Consider the following 21,205-nt stretch of genomic DNA (forward strand, 5'->3'; position numbering starts at 1 on the left):
ATCTCTTGGATCCTTTGGCACTCACTTCTTGCTCAGACACATTTACAGATACATCCATATGCAAATGATAGAGACTGCCAATCATAAAACCACGTGCGACTATTTTATTTCTGAAATAAATAGAACAGCAGTCTTTGTCAAATGTAAAAACGTGACCTTCCTGTGCTAGACATGAAACAGAAATCAAATTTCTGCTAGCAGCAGGTACATAATAGCAGTCTCTAAGTAATAAACTAAAACCAGACAGTAGTCGCAGATAGTAGGTGCCCACAGCCACAGGAGCAACTTTTGCCCCGTTGCCAACCCGAAGGGTTACCGCACCTTCCGCCAGCCTTCTACTTTCCTTTAGACCCTGCATGGTAGTGCACAAATGAGTATTAGAACCAGAATCTATAGCCCAACTAGAAGTAGAAGAAACCATTAGATTAGTTTCAATTATAAGCAAGTCTATACCTTCTGAAGGTGTGTCACCTTTCTTGTTCTTCAGGCTCTCGAGGTATGAAGGACAGTTTCTCTTCCAGTGGCCATCGACATTGCAGTGGAAACATTTTCCTTTGTCATTAGCCTTTTTTTTTTTGAACTTCCTTTTTTGGCTTCTTGTCTTTCTTCTGCTTCTTAGCAGGCTTCTTTTTCTTCCAAGTAGACTTTTTTTGGAACCAGAAGTCAACTCAGCAGCAAGGATGTTGCCCCTTGAAGCTTTCAAGGCTCCCTCAGTAGTTACCAACATATTTATCAGTTCAGTCTTAGTGCATTCAATCTTATTCATGTGGTAGTTTACTATAAACTGTCCAAATGAATCAGGTAGGGGTTGAAGGATCAGATCTACTTGCAATTCCTTGTGCATGTTCATACCGAGCTTCTCAAGCTCCTCTAGGTTCTTGATCATAGTTAGACCGTGATCATGGACAGACTGCCCCTCGCGCATCTTTGCTTTGAAGAGCCTCTTGGATACTTCAAAACGAGCTGTGTGACTCTGCTCACCATACAACTCTTGCAGGTGTACCAGTATGCCCCTAGCAGTGTTCATATTTTCATGCTGGTATTGTAGTTCATTGGACATGGATGCCATGATATAGCACTTGACTCTGATGTCATCATCCGTCCACTTTTGATGCGTCATACGCTGATCATCAGTAGGACGTGCTGGTAGTCTAGGGATATCATTTTCGAGTATGTAGCCCAGTTTCTCACAATTCAAAACAATTTTGAGGTTTCTAAGCCAGTCCTTGTAATTGGTTCCGGTCAGTCGGTTGGTCTCAAGAATACGGGTCAAAGGATTTAAAGCTAACATTATGATCTGCAGAGAGAAAAGATTCTAGTTAGACTTTTGTACTTGATCCTTAATCTGTTCTAAGGACTTTTAGAACAAATGTACCTCCCACTATTTTTTCGAATTTCTCACACTCCCCTGGTAGGAAAATGGAAATCCTACAAGACTAGGGTTTCTAGTGGGTACTGCGGTCTCACCAATCTACATGGCACCTCACCTAACAGTTATTGGTGACACATAGATGGATGAGTGTACAACTCTTATACAATGCTTTTCAAGCATGTTGCAGTGCAACTTGGACTCTAAGCCATGAAGACCTTACCTAACAGTTATTGGTCCCATTTCTTAGTTAAGTTAGACCCACCGTATAACCGTAGAAATAAAGTCGTTATTGGATCCTCACCTAACAGTTATTGGTGCCCAACCCCACCTTTACCCTACAACATCTCATGTCTATTAAGAGGTCCAGCCCCCCGATGCAACTTGCCTACTATATCCAGCCGAGACAAATCAACATCAGAAAGACCTTAGCAGCTCTACTATAGTGGAAGACCTATTGATTTAATATTGGTTAATCAGGTCTTAGTGTTTGCAACTTGAGCTCTTCATAAGAGGTAATCGAACAATTGGCCAGGTAAGCAGGTGGGAGGCTCCCCTTACTCAGAGAGTAAGGTCCTAATTAAGTAGCCACCTTCATGCTTTCCTAGACACCAATTAGATCAATTAATCTAATATGACTCGCTCATGTTGGTTCACTTTCGACTTGATTGAGGAGGTTTTAATTTAGGTGTCAATTGGGTTTGTTACATCACATGTAAACCTATCTACCCCGCTCTCATTCACATCACATGCAAACGGCACATCACAGGCAGTTATAATCGCAGCATCAAATAAAGCTAAACTTTAAATAGGTGATGATCATGGATTCTAATTAGGTCGTATTACAAGCACATGCACGTCAATCGATCAATTGGTCTTCAACTCTTGAATTGGTTCCAAGCCTCCTTGATTCGATCCTTGACCAACTCTTGATCCCATCGCCATCAACCGCTTAGATCGCCGTTCATCTCATGCCTTGTTTTCAACTTGATCGTTGACGCACATCACATCACAGAAATACAACCAGATGTAAAATAAAAATAATAATAAATTACATCCCCATTTAGGAGGCACGCAGGCCTCTCAAAACATCAAATAAGATGCATGCAAGCATCTAAAAAATTACATGACATTACAGATCACATCGCAGGTCATTACATTTGATAACAAAAGGATTTGAATCCTATGATCATCACCACATGCAGCAATTATAATTTTTAGATCTGAAATCTAATTGATTATCTCATGACATAGGTTGCTGATCATGCTAATCATGATTCTAAACTTTGTAATCCCATTAACAATGCGATTAGAATCATCTTTTTATCACATAAAAATCAACATACAAAAATCAGCACCCTAGAAAAAATCTGCATGCAGAAAATTTTCAGCATGCATAATCATTTAAATTTCAGATCTAATAAGCCTATTAATAATTAATACTTATCTTAATCTACGATGCCTAGGCTCTGATACCACTGTTACGAGCCCGCCGATGCCGTAGAAAAATTTCAAAAATTTCAGATGCAGCGGAAGAGGCATGTGCGGATTAACCGTTCATCGCATGAACGTTGTTCAAAAACCGTTCGTAGATAGATAAGGATTAAAAACTTTTAAAAACATTAGAAGATCAGATCTTCACCTTGTGCGGGTAGATGATCACCACAAACTAATGATCGTGGTTTTGGATGAAGGTTCGCTTGAAGCCGTTCAAGTGCCCGGCCTCTACGAGTATCCACACGAAGCAGGAACCGATCCAAACGATCCAATCTCCTCGGGGTGCTAGCTCCCTTGCAGAGATAACTTTGATGGCTGATTTCCTTCCTTTGAATCAACCCTTGATTGTGCTTGGGAGGAGGAAGAAGAAGAAGGGATCTTGAAGAAGAACCAAAGCCTGACTGCAGCCCTTTTGTTTTCCTTGCGTTGGAGGAAGAAAGCAAGGATGGAGGAGGGCCGCCAATCACCTTCTTTTTGATTCCTTGCTTGCGGCTGAAAAACAAGAGGAGAAAAGGGGCTCACGGCTCAAGGGAGAAGAGGACTTCAATAATTAGGTCAGCCCCCAAAAGCCTCCTCTTAAATAGCATGTGGAGCTCCTAACTTTTAGGAGCTCCCTTGAAAGATATCCAAGAGGGGCGTCGGCCCCTCTTGTGTTTCCGCACCAAAGAAACAAGGGGGAGGGGCACACGCCCCTCCCTTATGGCTAACCCTAATCCTCCTCTAAGGAGGATTGGGAGACTCTAATTTGGTTTAGTCCTAATCCAATTAGGGTTTAACCAAATCATGAATCAATTGGATTCAAATTATACTAGTCCTATTCCAATTAGAACTTGAATGAACCATGACTCAATTGAACTCTTCAATCCTAACCCAATTAGGAGTCATGTTGATTCATTAGATTAATAATTAATTAGGACCTAAGAAACCCTAATCCAATTAGGACTTATCTAATTTTAGTCCTAATTCAATTAGGACTCTAATTTGAATTCGAAGTCCTAATCTGATTAGGACTCTGGGAATCCTACTCCAAGTAGAAATCCAAATTTAATTCAAAACTCCTAATCTAATTAGGATTGTAGGAATCCTACTCCAAGTAGGAACCCTAGTCCTACTCCAAATAGGATTTCCAGTCCAAGTGGAAATCCCAGTCCAAGTAGGAATCCTAGTCCTAATCCAATTAGGACTCTAGGAATCGTACTCCAAGTAGGATTCTTATTTTAAGTCCAATTAATTCTCTTTATTCCTTCTTCAACTTATTATTAATCGAATTGATTACTTGTGATTCCTAATCACGATTCAACCATCGGATCGGTCAATGCCTCTAGTGTGTGTGACCCCATAGGTTCTACTCTGACTGGTAGTGAGATATATTGTGATCTCTATCACAATATCATTGAAAACTCCTTTCAATGGATCGAAACGATTCCAACTCTACTAATTAGGGTTAATCGATCATCGAGATAATCCCTGTGAGTCCCACCATCCATCAGTGACACCTAGCAGCATGTAATGGCTACCCAGCAGAATAGAATGATGAACCTCTAGGTGCTGTTATCATGTGATACAGTCCTTCTATCGTGGATCCCTACAAGACGGAGGTCTCGGATAACTCGTCAAACCTCTTTGTCTGTCATATGTCAAGATTTATTCGACTTAAGTTCGAGAGCGGAGAACTCTTTCTCCACTGTGCAATCTGTCCCGGCCGAGGTCTTACGAACTCAGTCTTATAAATCACATAGGATCTCTCCGTATCTATCAAGGTCGATAGATTCCTTATATGTGCATACCCTACTCCTACAGTGAACCTACTGCAGCCAATCTACACTGCATGGACTCATATGGCTAGAGACCATGTATATGTGCAGTCAAACTACAATAACCTCACTGTGAGTAGCCGAAGCATCGCAGGTCAAAGGACCAGTCACACTACTGCAACATCAAGCAAGTCACTGACGAGTGGATAGACATCCAAGTGACTTCTTGTCTTGGTCACGCTCAGTACCTTTGTTCTTAACAAGCACCTGCACTATTACTTCAGTATCGCCACACTGTGGACTAGAGTCTCGTCCATCCATAAGAAAAGCAATGTGTGCACTGATCGGATCGATCACCGTCCTTGTGATGATCCATTGATCAGGAGCATTCAAAAATTAATCACCAATGATGCATGGCTCAAATTCTTAATTCTTAAGAATACGCATCATCATCTTATTAATTCTTGGACGATTCATAGACACATAAACAATATGAATAAAAGATGCCTTTTATTTATTCAATAATAAATAGTCAAGTACAAAATTATGTCCCTAGAATTAACAATGTGTCAGCCAGATTGGCTTCTAGGGCATACATCTAACAGCTATGACACGGAAGATTGGCTGGTTGCAGCTAGGAGGAAATCCAGAGGACGCATACGGTTGCGGGAACAGGAGACGATGCGGTTGGGATGAGGTGGTTCCGAAACAGGGGATGGCTGGAAGTTAATCCGGAAGGTGAGTTCTAATCCATGGATGCTAGAGATCAAGCTGGTTCGGATTTGGAAGAGAAAATATGGAATACATGCTGTGACACAAGTGGTTCTCATTGGGGAAGATGGAATGAACGAGCTGGCTCTGTTTTGCAAGCTGGGATTTATTCCGAAAAAGGTTAGCTTGATCTGATTCTCACGGCAGCTTGGATTTCGTGGTAGAAGCACACGGCTTGGGAATGTGATTTGAGTTTATCCCGTGAAGATGGATGGAACGGTTTTGGCTGGGAGGAGATCATTGGAAGAAGAAAAGATGAGCTGGGAGTTAATCCGAAAGGGGAGATGGGATAATGATGGAATAGGGAATGTGGAACGGCTGGGAGATACTTCGGAAGGAGAAGACGTGGCTTTGTTCGTGGATGGGAGCGGAATGGCTGGGAAGTTAAGGAAGTTTGGAATGAAGGATTGATATGGACTAACAAACGGCTGTGGAGGTGAAGCAGGGGAGATGAACCAGACACGTGGGAAGCTTGGATTTGGCTCTATCTTTTTGGACATGGGAGCAGGGGATGATCTTGGATGAAGTTGGAGTTGGAGCTTATCCTGTGTGGCTTTGTTCTGCTGGGAGAATGTAATCCGGAACGCTGGGATGTAATCTAGGATTTGGTTGACAGCTTGGTTTTGGACGGAATGTGGAAGGAATCCGTCGCGGGTTGGGATGAAGCAACGGACTCGTGAGCTGGGATAAGAGCATGCTTCATTTGGCTGGGAACTGGAAGAGGCCAATGCTGAGATGAAGACTGGATCAACATGATCCGGAGGGATATTGGTTTGGATTCTTGAGGGGGTTTAGATTCGGACATGGGGAGGAAAATGCAAGGGATTCGCTGATGGTGGAGTTCGGGAGGATGAACTCGATTCGGGGATGCTCTATTCTTGTTTCAATGCATGGAAAAAACAATAGGTTTGAGAAGCGTGGAGTTGGATAACGTGGATGCAAGATGATGGCTGAGATGGGATGAGGCTTTGGGATCCGTGCAATTAGATGGTATGCTTTGAGATTTGAAAAATAAATATTGAAGGAATTTTATTAAAATAGGAGAATTGGATCATGTGGAAAAAGAGTTGGAACGAGTGGGAAGAAATTTAGGTGAACGTGTGAAGAGTCAGAAATTAATGGGAAGCACTGGATTTTGGAGAAGAGTTCTTGGAGTCGACTCTGGAGGATGTAAAATTGTGAAATGATGTAGTGTAGTTTAGGCTTTACCTAATTAAGCGTGACTTGACCTGCATACATTAAGCTCAATCAGTAAATAAGTAAAACTCGAATTACCTTTAATAATTTATTAAAATGCAATGATGAAGGTAACACAATTTTTTAATTGAATTTACAAAATATGTGAATTAAAATAATGATAAGTGCTATGAATAAGATATTAATTTATGCATTATTTAGCACTTATCAGCCACTTGATGAAAACATGCTAGAGTCAACTCAAACTTGTCCTTTTTGCTTAGGGGTTGACTCAAGTTTTTCAGACAGAAAACTTTAGACTTCAGCTTTGTTCTCCATGGATTAGTTTAAGATCATTTTTCTTTTAGAACATATCCAATCAAGTGTTTGTGAAGAATTAATGATTTTGTAGTGCTTCATTTCTTCTGATTTTTTTTGACTTATAAAACTTCACAAATAAGCCAATATCATTAGTACATAACATCATCTCAAGTGTTTTGTAATCATCAAAATTCATCCTTTAGGGTTGACAATCTTTTCTTTTTCGATGATGACAAAACCATTGAGTTTAAAAGAATTTCGCAATAAATTTCACAGCAATTATAAGAATTTTATAATAAAGTTCTGAGCAAATATAACATTTACAGATATATGCATAATTTCAACAAATTAAGGAGAAAAAAAAAATCTCCCCCTATCAGTTACAAACATTTAAATTATACAGAGTCATTTTCCTTCTTCTTTTCTTAAGTTTTTTTAATAGTGCAGACCATTCCATATATGTATATTATAATTTAAATCTCCCCTTATATATTATCTTTAGTGTAGAGATTGAAATTCTGAATGCTTTTCACATTTCTCATTTCTTAGATTGGAATTATTTAACTTTCTCAGATTGGAATTCTTTTCATAGTTAACTTTCTCCCCCTTTTTTTCATCAACAAAAGGAAGGAAAAATTATTTCAATTTCCCTCTTTTTGTTAGCTTAATCATTAACAGTTGTGTTAAGGAGAGAGGGTATCAGACTTTTCAGCATATTTATCAGAGCAGCATTCAATCCAAGAAAACATATTTTTCAAGGAAGGTAAGTATTCATTGCAATTGATAATGAAGAACACTTGAAAAGTCAAAAAGGTACAATTGGTATCAGTCAGTATACATATAGACATGAAACATAGCGCAATACAAAGTTTTGAAAATATGGGTTATAGTCTAAACTTAGGTTAGGTTTAAACTAAGTTCAGCCTAGGTTCAAGATTTTGAAGTAGAAGGTCCAGACTGATCTTCCTTTGGCTTGTCCATCAGCTTCTCAATCTTGCTGTTTAGTGCAGAGATGGACATGGTAAGCTGAGTGTGTTCTTCTTTCAATTCTTGTATAGTGCCTTTAATAGAATTTCCTTGAGTCCTTAGTTGCTCTTCAATTGCAGCAATTTTTCTTTGATGACTAGCTGCTAGTTGTCGCAAACCTTGTAGTTCAGATTTTACTTCTTGGGTCAAGTTCGTGAGATGATGGCTTTGCTAAAACAGACTCCAGAATTAATCAGTGTTGTAATGATATTGTCCCCAATAGATTTTAATTGCCACTTCTTAAGTCTGAGTGGAGGATCTGATGGCCTTTGGATTGGAGGAGGTTGACTGACTAGAGGCTCTGTTGGAGGTGCCTGAGTAGGGATTCTTTTGCCTTTAAGTGGTGTAGGAGTGTCTTGACCACTTTCATCCTGAATTCCTTTTCCTTTATGAGTCCATTTTTCCTCAATTTTGACAAATCCCATTTTCTTTAGTGATTTGTCATTGTAGACATCAGAAGACAGTAATTCCTTCTTAGTCTCCCCTTCTAGATTCAGATTGAAGTAACTGAAGACTTGAGTTAAGACCATACCATAAGGAAGTGAAGCTCCTTTTCTCTGTCCTTGAGCTTTCATGTATCTGAGCATTAAGCAGGGTAGGTTCAGTGGGAGTCCTTGTATTACATGATGCATTACTAGTATATCCCTTTCTGAGACATGATCAAATTTTCCAGTCTTCGGGAAGAACATTTTGTTGATCATGTGATACAGCAGTCGCATCTCAGCATTCAGTTGATTGGCACTGATTTCAGTCCAATCTTCTGTGATTTTCCTATTGAGAATGGAACTAATCCCTTCGTTCCTATTCTCTAGGTGATCTCCATATTCTCCATCATTTGGAATCCGAAGAGCATCTCTTAGAATCTCTTCTGTAATCAAGATAGGGATATCTTTTACCTTGGACGAGATCTGTCCTTGTCCATCTTGCATTATTGTAGAATTCTTGTACTAAGTCTGGATAGGTTGGCACATTCAGTGAGCATAGATATTTCCAACCCATCTCCTTTAGATTCTGACCTAATGGGAAATTTTCTTTCTCCAAAAACTCAAAATCCACTCTTCTTCCGATGGAAACATTTCTTATGGAGAGGGGACCTTGCTTCGAAACTGAGGAAGGAGGTGACAGAGGGGCCGTAACGGGTTGAGGTGGCGGCGTTTGTTCCCTTTGTGGATTCATTTCTGTCTCTGCCCTAGCCTTTGTTCTCCTCTCTGTTAGTGGAGTGATATTCTTCCTCTTTGGTCCGGACGTAAGTTGCTTCCTTCTCACCATTGAAAGATCAATCAGGACCTCGAAAAGGCTTTCTAGGATTTTGGAGGTTTTTGCTTGAAAGAGAGTTTGAAGACTAAAAGACACTCTAAAAGGTATGAAACATTTCATGTTCAACGTTTTAGAGAGAGAGAGAGAGCTTTTAGAATCCGTTTCAAATAGTTTCCACTTTAGTCGACTCATTCAACTAATGAGTTGTCTCCTGTACATTAGGAGTCGACCCTTTTAACTTAAAAGTCATCTCCTGTCGGTTAGGGATCGACTCTTTTAGCTTAAGAGTCATCCCTTACTACATGAGCCAACTCCTCATTCATATGAGTCGTCTTCCCAGACAGTTCAAGAGACAAAATTTTTTTAAATATGATTTAAAAACCATATATTAGATCAACTAAAATTCAACCAATAATAGCCAATTAAAATATGCAATTTATCATTCATAATCAATCATCAAAAGGATCACAAATGCATAATTCATCTCTAAATTTACAAAAGACTTCTTCATTAATAGGTTTAGTGAAAATATCTGTAATTTGTTTATCAGTATTTATAAATTCTATTTTTATATCTCCATTTTAAGCATGATCTCTTATGAAATGATGTCTGATTTTTATATATTTAGATCTTGAGTGTTGTATGTAATTTTTAGTCAGATTTATGGCACTAGTGTTGTCACACCTTATAAGAATTTTATTTTGTTTTATGCCATAGTCCTCGAGTTATTGCTTAATCCATAGGATTTGGGCACAGCAACTTCCTGCAGCAATATATTCAGCCTCAGTTGTAGATAGTGCTACGGAATTTTGCTTCTTGCTAAACCAAAAAATTAAGTTTATTCCAAAAAATTGACAAGTTCCACTTGTACTTTTTTGTCTAATCTACAACTAGCAAAATCAGCATCTGAATATCCAATCAAGTCAATTGTAGATGTCTTAGAATACCATAAACCTAAATATTGTATTCCTTTTAAATATCTTAATATCCTTTTAACAGTAATTAAGTGTGATTCTTTAGGATTTACTTGATATCTTGCACATACAAACACTGTGCATTATTATATCAGGTCTACTTGCTGTAAGATAAAGTAAAGATCGAATCATTCCTCTATATAGCTTTGAATCAAAGAATTTACCATGCTCATCTTTTTCTAATTTACAAGAGAGGCTCATAGGAGTACCTATTGATTTTGAATCTTCCATACCAAACTTCTTTAAGATTTTCTTTGTGTATTTGCTTTGGCAGATGAAGATTTCATCTCTTGTTTGCTTGATTTGGAGTCTAAGGAAGAAGTTGACTTCGCTCATCAAACTTATGTCGAACTCACTTTGCATGAGCTTAGCAAATTCTTCACATAAACTTTCATTAGTAGCACCAAATATAATATCATCAACATATATTTGAATAATCAGAATATCAGCATTTTTCTTTTTAATAAACAGAGTTTTATCAACATTTCCTCTTGTAAAATTACTCTTTATTAAAAAGTTGCTTAATCTATCATACCAAGCTCTAGAAGCTTGTTGAAATCCACCCGATCCTGTTCCGACGTATGCGATGCACCGGGCCCGGCATGCAGATTCCGCCGCAATCATCGCGCCGCTGCAGGAAAATCCAACAGTGGTATCAGAGCCATGGTTTTGGGATCCAATTAAGATAATAGTTAATTGATTATGAATTAGTTCTGATTTTTTAATTATTATGCATGCTGAAAAATTCTGCGTGCTGAAATTTCGTGATGCTGAAATTTTCAGCATGCTGATTTTGTTAGATCAATCATACGATGTTAGTTTTAAAATTATGATGTGATTATGATGTTTAAAATTAAGGTATTGCATGATCTGGATCTCAGATGGTTGCATAATGAAATTAAAATCAGATTAGATAAAATCAGGCATAAGATGTATGTGGTGATGATCATAGGATTCAAACCCTTTTGGTATCAAATGTAAAGACCTGCGATGTGATCTGTAATGTCATGTAATATTTTCAGATGCTTGCATGCATCGTATTTGATGTTTTGAGGGGCCTGCGTGCCTTCTAAAAGGGATGTAATTTATTTCTATATTTGGTTGTATTTCTATAATGTAATGTACGTCAACGATCAGTCGAAGATAGTACATGAGATGAACGGCGATCTGAGCGGTTGATGGCGATTGGATCAAGAGTTGATCAAGGATCGAATCAAGGAAGCTTAGGACCAATTCAAGAGTTGAAGACCAGCTGATCGACTGACGTGCATATGGTTGTAATATGACCTAATTAGAATCCATAATCATCACCTATTTAAAATTCAGCTTTTATTTATTGCTGCGATTTTAACTATCTGCGATGTGCCGTTTGCATGTGATGCGAATGTATGGAGGGTAGATAGATTACATATGATGCAAACTAGTAGAGCAATCCCAATGAGACCTAAACTAAAACCTCCTCAATCAGTCAAGAGTGAACCAACATGAGCGAGTCATATTAGATTAATTGATCTAATTGGTGTCTAGGAAAGCATGAAAGGTGGTTACTTAATTAGGACCTTACTCTCTGAGTAAGGGGAGCCTCCTACCTGCTTACCTGGCTAATTGTTCGATTACCTCTTATGAAGAGCTCAAGGTTGCAAACACTAAGACATGATTAACCAATATTAGTCCATAGATCTTCCACCGTAGTAGAGCTGCTAAGGTCTTTTTGGTGTTGACTTGTCTCGGCTGGACACAGTGGGCAAGTTGCATCAAGGGGCTGGACCTCTCTATAGACATGAGATGTTGTCGGGGTAAAGGTGGGGTTGGGCACCAATAACTGTTAGGTGAGAGCCCAATGACAACTTTATTTCTACGGTTATACGGTGGGTCTGACTTAACTAAGGAATGGGACCAATAACTGTTAGGTGAGGTCTCATGACTTAGAGACCAAGTAGCACTGCAACATGCTTGAGAAGCATTGTACAAGAGTTGTACACTCATCCATTTATGTGTCACTAATAACTGTTAGGTGAGGTGGCATGTAAATCGGTGGGACCATAGTACCCACTAGAAACTCTAGTCGTGTAGGATTTCCATTTTCCTACCGGGAGAGTGTGAGGAATTCGAGAAAATAGTGGGAGGTACATTTGTTCTAAAAGATCCTAGAACAAGTTAGGATCAAGTACAAAAATTTAACTAGAATCTTTACTCTCTGCAGATCATAATGTCAGCCTCAAATCCTTTGACCCGTATTCTTGAGTCCAACCGACTAACCGGACCAAATTACAAGGACTGGCTTGGGAACCTCAAAATCGTTCTGAATTGCGAGAAACTAGGCTATATACTCGAAAGAGATATCCCTAGACTACCAGCACGTCCTACTCATCCATGTCCAATAAACTCCAATGCCAGCATGATAATATGCAGACTGCTAGGGAAATATTGGCACACCTACAAGAGTTGTACGGTGAGCAGAGTCGCACAGCTCATTTTGAAGTATCCAAGAGGCTCTTCAAAGCAAAGATGCGCGAGGGGCAGTCTATCTATGATCACGGTCTGACTATGATCAAGGATATAGAGAAGCTTGTGAAGCTTGGTATGAACATGCACAAGGAATTGCAAGTAGATCTGATCCTGCAGTCCCTTCCTGATTCATTTGGGCAGTTTATAGTAAACTACCATATGAATAAGATTGAATGTACTAAGACTGAACTGTTAAATATATTGGTAACTGCTGAGGGAGCCTTGAAAGGTTCAAGGGATTCTGTCCTTACTGCAGAGTTGACTTCTGGTTCCAAGAGAAAGTCTACTTGAAAAAAAAGAAGCCTGCGAAGAAGCAAAAGAAAGTCAAGAAGCCAAAGAAGGAAGTTCAAAAAAAAGAGGCTAATGATAAAGGAAAATATTTCCACTACAATGTCGATGGCCACTAGAAGAGGAACTGTCCTTTATACCTCGAGAGCCTGAAGAACAAGAAGGCAGACACACCTTCAGAAGGTATGTTAGACTTGCTCGTGATTGAAACTAACCTTACGGTTTTCTCTACTTCTAGTTGGGTTATAGATTCTAGTTCTAGTGCTTACTTGTGTACTACTATGTAGGCTAAAGGAAAGTAGAAGGCTGGCAGAAGGTGCGGTAACCCTTCGGGTTGGCAACGGAGCAAAAGTTGCTGCTGTGGCTATGGGCACCTACCCTCTGCGACTACCATCTGCTTTTAGTTTATTACTTCGAGACTGTTATTATGTACCTGTTGCTAGCAGAAATTTGATTTTTGTTTCATGTCTACCATAGGAAGGTCATGTTTTTACATTTGACAAAGACTGCTGTTCAATTTATTTTAGAAATAAAATAGTCGCACGTGGTTTTATGATTGACGGTCTCTATCATTTGCATATAGATGTATCTGTAAATGTGTCTGAGGAAGAAGTGAGTGCCAAAGGATCCAAGAGATGCAGGGATGAGATAAACTAAAAGTATTTGTGGCACCTCAGGCTTGGCCATATTGGAGAGGACATAATGAACAGAATAGATAAAGATGGGCTTCTCGGCTCATTGACTTCCGAGTCATATCCAGTTTGCGAGTCCTGTCTTCAAGAAAAAAATGGCTAGATTGCCCTTTGTAGGACATGGAGAGAGGACCACTGAAATACTTACCCTGTTACATACAGATGTGTGTGGCCCATTCGATGTGCTATACATGGATCGTTATTCGTACTTCATTACCTTTACCGATGATTATTCATGGTATGGGTATGTGTATCTTATGAGACACAAATCTGAATGTTTTGAAAAGTTCAAAGAGTTCAGAAATAAAGTAGAAAAACAAACTGGAAAACCCCTTAAGGCTCTTCGATCAGATCGAGGAGGAGAATACCTTAGTGGAAAATTTTGGAACTATCTCAAGGAGAATGGCATAGTCTCACAATGGACTCCTCCGATTACACCTCAACTCAATGGGGTGTTAGAGAGGAGAAATCAGACTCTATTGGATATGGTCCGGTCCATGATGAGCTTCACTGATTTATCCATGTTTCTTTGGGGAGATGCCTTACTTACCGCAGGTCCGCAGTATATCTACTGAATAGAGTTCCCTCTAAATCCGTTCCGACCACACCGTATGAGATATGGCATGGTAAGAAACCAAACCTTAGTCACCTAAAGATTTGGGGATGTCCGGCCCACGTCAAGCGACTACAGGCGGACAAGCTAGAGGCTAGGACCATAAATGCTCGTTTCATAGGATATCCTAAAGAGTCATTAGGATATAATTTTTACGTCTCAGAGGATCACAATGTGTTTGTGAGCCGACATGCCATCTTCTTGGAAAAACAGTTTATCTTTGATAGAGGCAGTGGGAGAAAAATTGAGCTTGAAGAGAAAGTCTCTGAAAAGCAACGAGTCATGGATCCTATAGAACCTATTCATACAGAGTTAGTACACGTTGTTCCTCCACCTCGCAGATCTAGTAGGATCTCCCATCATCCTGATAGATACTTAGGTATGCTTGAAGAGGATACTAAGAAAATGTTCCTAATAGGAGATAGGGAACACATAGAGGATCCCAAAACCTACAACGAGGCGATATCAGATATCGATTCCGAGAAATGGTTGGAAGCTATGAAGTCAGAGTTAGACTCCATGCATTCCAACCAAGACTGGACTTTAGTGGATCCCCAGAAGGTATCGTACCTATTGGATGCAAATGGATCTACAAAAGAAAAATAGGTTCGGATGGAAAGGTAGAGACCTATAAGGCAAGGCTAGTAGCGAAAGTGTATAGTCAGCGTGAAGGCATTAACTATCAGGAGACCTTTTCACCTGTAGCCATGTTGAAATCCATCCGAACATTGCTTGCCATTGCAGCATTTTATGATTATAAAATTTGGCAGATGGATGTGAAAACTGCTTTCCTGAATGGATATTGTAACAACCCAGGACCTCACCCAAAATGGTTAGCCGGAAGGTATTATTTGGGTTCCTTGAACCTGTATAAGTACCCAAGATCTACCCAGCGAATAACCGATGTGGGACTAAATACACGCCCGCACGGGTCCTCACATACTCCCCCCGTTCAAGCCCCGACGTCCTCGTCAGGCTAAGAGTTCATATATATTCAAATCTAATCACAAACACCACGATTGGCCTGTGGTCAGCCCCAATGAATTCGTGCTACAGTGTCCTCTAGTCCACATAGGTTATGGGTCGGGTCCGCTCTGATACCATTTGTAACAACCCAGGACCTCACCCAAAATGGTTAGCCGGAAGGTATTATTTGGGTTCCTTGATCCTGTATAAGTACCCAAGATCTATCCAGCGAATAACCGATGTGGGACTAAATACACGCCCGCACGATAGGGCTTCCTCCTTCTTCGGGATGGATCCTTCCATCCCGGTGCCTCACGTGCCATGCACGTGAGGCCGAAACCTGGGACTGGGCCGGTCAAATGGACCGGGCCCAGTTCCGGGGTCTCACATCCTTCCTCCCTTAAAAGAAATTTCGTCCACGAAATTTTCGCACATGTAGTTCAAGAGTAGATTATACTTCTTCCAAACTAAGTCATAACACTCTTCAAATCAAAGTCGTCTTGTCTGACCAATTTCAAATAATTCCATTCACCACATTTTCTCTGCACATTTTGATTTAAACCTCAACATACCCGTGCCAAGTCTAGATTTTTTTTTTCTTTTTTTTTCTTCTTTTTTTTTCTAAAATTACTTGCTTGTTGGTACATTCATTATTATGTCTTATTCCGTGTGAACACTTTCGAAAGTTAAAAGTTTATATTCTTCTTTTGACAATCAATCAAAAAAAATGTTATGTAACTATTGAATCTTTTCTAGTAGCATAATGAGTTGTCTAACAAAGAGCAGTGGGCATAGCAAAACAATAAATAAAAATAAATATTGGGACTAGATTAATACCTGTCGTCAACACATCAGAAGCCTGTGCATCTTGTTGTGTAAGTGCAAATACTCTTCCTTGAGTCTTTGGCCCCTGGCTTCCTTCCATTGCCTGAGTAGATCTATTCTCGTTTTTTTGTGGGCAGTCTGCAATTTTATGACCTATCTTACCACATCTAAAACAGGCACCGGTGTTCCAATGGCAATCCTTGTCAGCATGAGCCTTACCACATCTAGAACATTTATTGATATTCACCTGCTTAGTGTTGTCACTCGTTGATTTCTTGTTTGAACTTTTGGCGTTTTCATTGCTCTGCCCCTGAAATTCATTCGATCTGTTCCACTTCTTTTGATTTCTTTCCCTTTCCAACCGTTCATCATTAACTTCCCTTTCAATTATTAAAGCCTTATTTACCACAGCTGCATAGGTAGTCAATTCATAAGGTACCACTTGTTTTCTAATTTCAGTCTTTAGCCCCATCTCAAATTTATGCACTCGATCTAGCTCATCCTCGACTAACTTTGGAACAAATTTGGCTAGCTCGGTAAATTTGGCTTCATATTCTGCAACAGTCATATTTCTTTGCTTTAGGTGAATAAACTCCTGCTCTTTCTGCGTCCTTACACTCCGAGGAAAATACTTATCATAAAATGCTCCTCGAAATCTTTCCCAAGTGAGTGGCTCCCTATCCTGCTCATATTTATGTTCCAACATCCGCCACCAGTTGAATGCCTCACCTTGCATCATGTATGATGCAAACAAAATCTTTTCATCATCCTGGCATCTCAAGACAGCAAATGCTTTTTCCATCTATATAAGCCAATTATCTGCTTCCAACGGTTCTGTAGTCCCCTTGAAAGCTGGAGGAGCCAGCCTCTTAAATTCAGCTATACTGCTACGCTGTTCACACTGTTCTCCTCGTCCTTGCTGTGGCGGTGTCTGGGGCAACTGTGCTTGTTGTTGGAGCAACTGCTGTTGCACTTGCTGTTGCATCTGCATAAGGCCCACTATGGTCTGCATAACTTGGCCTAGGCCCGGCTCTTGTTGTCCTCTCTGAGTATCACTAGCAGGATTGACGACTCTCTCCTGCTGAGGGGTGTTACCAGCTTGTTGGGGTGTGCTGTCATTTTGCGGGTTGGGTGCCTTATTAGTAGCTCTGCGACGTGGAGGCATCCTGACCTATGTCTATCAGATAGCAGCATGCCAATAATAAGCTTACCAATTCATTACAAGTACATAGAATGGTTGCTACAATCATCATAAACTAACGTCCCAATGTCCCTAGTGTCTACCCTCCTACACTCATGTCATGTCAGAGTTTTTTTTTTTTTAATCTTAGAATTTATCCATTCATGCTCTGATACCATAAAAGTTGTCACGCCCCCGTCCCGAGATTGCGAGCCGGGGGTCCGCGCCAACCGCCGCACATCCGTAGGAAACTCTCCCCACGAGCATGCAAGGCATCTTAACCAAACATCTCAGTTATATAGATAACATAATTCAGCTGAAATAAATGCAATCTTATTCCATTGACTGACACAAATTATATAGTCTCACAGTTCTAAATACGTAGCGGAACAATAAATATAAAACATCAATTTTGATGACCCAAAGATTGATTTAAAGATTGATTTTGATGATCACAAAACCTTGAAGTATAAATACTAATGTTTGTGTTGCAAGAAGAAAGATTATTTATTTTGCAAGGAACATAGCAAGTTGGAAGAATTCAAGAAGGCCTCCAAAGCTCTCAAGAAAAGTTAGAAGAAAGCCACACCTCATTGGCCCAAGATTCAAGTTCAAAGGCTTCAATTTAGAAGAACAAGTTTTAAGAAAAATTCAAAGGAAAGGCACTCGAGTCGACTCCTACAGTTCCGAGTCGACTCCAAGGAGCAACAGACAGCCGGACAGAAAGATTCATCTCAGAACCTGTCAACAAGTCGACTCCTGAAGAGCGCGAGTCGACTCCGATGCTTGCCGAGTCGACTCCAGGGTAGTACGAGTCGACTCCAGGGAGTTACAGACAGAAAGACAGAGAAGTTATTTTGGACCCTGAGAGCCGAGTCGACTCCGGAGGAACTTGAGTCGACTCCGATGGTTGGCAGGTCGACTCCAAAGGAAGCGAGAGTCGACTCCCAGTGTGATACAAAGCAAAAGTCAGAGAGCAACTTTCGGACACTGAGAGCCGAGTCGACTCCCGCAAAGTCCGAGTCGACTCCAAGGCAGCGCTACCTCAAAAAGACAGAAGCCTGCTTTTCGAATACTGAGAGCCGAGTCGACTCCGAAACAGTTCGAGTCGACTCCAGGACGGCACGAGTCAAAAGACAGAAGATCGGGAGTTCGGACTCTGAGCACCGAGTCGACTCCCAGAATTTCCGAGTCGACTCGAGTGAGCAAACTTGAAAAATACATCTCAGGATTCCTTGGAACGAGTCGTCTCCAAAAATGCCAGGTCAGCTCCGAACATTGGGGAGTCGACTCCAGGTTGAGTCGAGTCGACTCCAAGTCGAGACAGCACTTTAATTCAAATCTGGAACAATTGCCGAGCCGTCTCCAGAAAAGCACGAGTCGCGAGTCGACTCCAGATCGCGCGAGTCGACTCCGATCCCAACGGAAACATTGTCAGGAGTTGCAGAATGTGCAGAACGGCTCTATTTTTGTCTCTAACGGCTAGATTTGTGTTCCCACACTCTCTAAAGCTATAAAATCAAGGGGAGAGCAAGGGGAGAAAATATGGAAGAGGGAGAGAACACTTAGGAAAGAGATCTCAAAGAAAAATCTCCCAAGAGCACAAAAGGGCCATTCAAAGCAAAATAGAGAGAAGAAGAGCATCCAAGTGAATCCCAAAGCTTCCTCTTCAACTGTGTGCTGCCTTGCGTGATCCTCTACTTCGTGCAAAATCAGAAGAGGGTCAAGAGAAGAAGAAGCCGAGTTCCTCCATCTACGAATCAGTTTGAGGGCTTCTTCTCTTTACTTTACTTATTTATAGTTGCTATATTTGCTTAAGTTAAGAAGCTTGTATTTCCTTTAAATTCTTTGTCTAATATCTTGTAACTTGATTCAATCAAGGGATTGAATCAAGGGGTTAAGGTTTGTTGGTGAGCCAAAGGAAAAACCAACGGTGTTAAGGTTTGTTGGTGAGCCAAAGGGAAAACCAATGTTGTAAGGTTGTGGTTGGTGAGCCTTTGGGAAAACCAACTGGGTTGGATTGTGAGCCCGAGAAAACAATCGGTTGGTTCTATTCGGTGAGCCTGTGAAAACCGACCGAGTTCGTTGTGATCTCGCAAAACAACAAATTGGGTTGTGAGCTTGTAAAACAACCGGCTGTAATCTGGAGGATTATAGTGAAATTTTCAAGAGGTCTTGGGGAGTGGATGTAGGTGCTGGGGTGCACCGAACCACTATATGTTTGTTGTGTTTGTGATGCTTTTTGTCATTGTCTAACTTGCTCACTTACTTACTTAGATAAATTGCTTGCTTAACTCTTATCTGCGCATCCTTTAAGTTGCAAGCATATTCAATTTACTTAATCAAGTCTCATTCAATAAATCAAACTGTTGCTAAGTTTAAATTCCACTGTGCATCTATACAACTTAGCATAATTAATTGAAAAGTTTTATAAGTAGTATAAAAGTTTTAAAAGACCCAATTCACCCCCCCTCTTGGGTTGTATCTACTGGGCAACAAGTGGTATCAGAGCAGGTGCTCAAATATTCTTTGTAGTCTTAACCGACTAGAGCCAAAGATCATGACAACCCCACATAACGTATTACTTGCTGAGGGACTTTCCACAAACAGACCTCCACTGTTTGATGGATCTAACTATATTCAATGGAAAGCCAGAATGAAAATCTTTACTCAATCACAAAACTATGAGTTATGGAATGTCATAACAAATGGCCTACACACACCCACGCAATTAATTGAAAGTATGTTCGATAAAAATTTGGCTGAACTAAATGCTAAGGCTATGAACCTTCTCTACTGTGCATTTAATAAAAATATTTTCAACCAAATTTGTATATGTTCATCTGCCAAACAAATATGGGATACTCTTGAAGCAACTTATGATATTTTCGAAGAACCCCATGTTAGTTTACTTGAGGATAATTGCAAGACTAATATTGAGCATGCAGGAAACACTCTAAATCAGGAAGAAAGATTCAAAAGCTTCCTAAAGACAAAGAAGAAGAGGAAGCTAGAAGAAAGGAAGAAAGAGATAAAAAGGAAGAAAGCCTTGACCAAGAAAGAGTCAAGCAAGAAATTAAAAGTTAGGAGCAACAATGATGATATTAGCTCCAAGGAACTACAAGAGGTAACTAACTCGTGTTTTATGGCACTAGAAGATAAAGTAGAATCTGAATCTAATGAATTTCATGAAGAATATTCTTATGATGAACTATTAAATGCTTTTCATGATTTGTATAGTGAATGTAGAAAATTGGCTATCAAAAATAAAAATCTTAAAAAGCTGAATCTCGAAATCTCAAAAGAAAAAAATTCTATTGCTGAAATATATGACAAACTAAATTCTGAAAATGAAAGCTTAAGGTTAAATTCAGAACAATTGATTCAGAAAAATCAGAATTTAATTAAATAAAATCAAAACTTAAGTGAAGAAATTAACCAATTAAAATTTTTTATTAACAAATTCACTGTAAGTTCAGAAAGATTAAAAATAATGTTTGAAAGCCAATATGTTGCTTATGATAAATCAAAATTTGGCTTGATTCCTTTACTTAATAATAAATCTCTAGAGAAAAAGGTTATCAATTCACCAAGCAAACCATTAAATAAGATAACTTATTTCAAACATGAAAAGAATGGGCATAACAACTTTACCTATCGTTCTAACATAATTAAATCAAGTGGTAAAGTTATTAAAATTAAACAAATCTAGGTTCCAAAAGGAACCATATGTCCTAACTCTCAAGGACCCAAGCAAGCTTGGGTACCCAAAATGAAAATATGAGGATGTAGACATAGATGTGCCAAGATACCCATGGAACAAATAGATTCATACAAATGGGTGTTCTAGACACACGTCAAAAAATGAAACTTAAAACATACTTATGAAAAGTAATTTTAAATAAAAAATAAATAATAATAATAATAATGAAATCAGTAATCCTTGCATCTCATCATTATTTTTGCTTTAGTATTTGATTAAAATATG

This window comes from Phoenix dactylifera, chromosome 9 (assembly GCF_051530095.1).
Source record: "Phoenix dactylifera cultivar Ajwa chromosome 9, Ajwa_hap1_PhDact_Kaust_v1.1, whole genome shotgun sequence".
NCBI classification, from domain to species: Eukaryota; Viridiplantae; Streptophyta; class Magnoliopsida; order Arecales; family Arecaceae; genus Phoenix; species Phoenix dactylifera.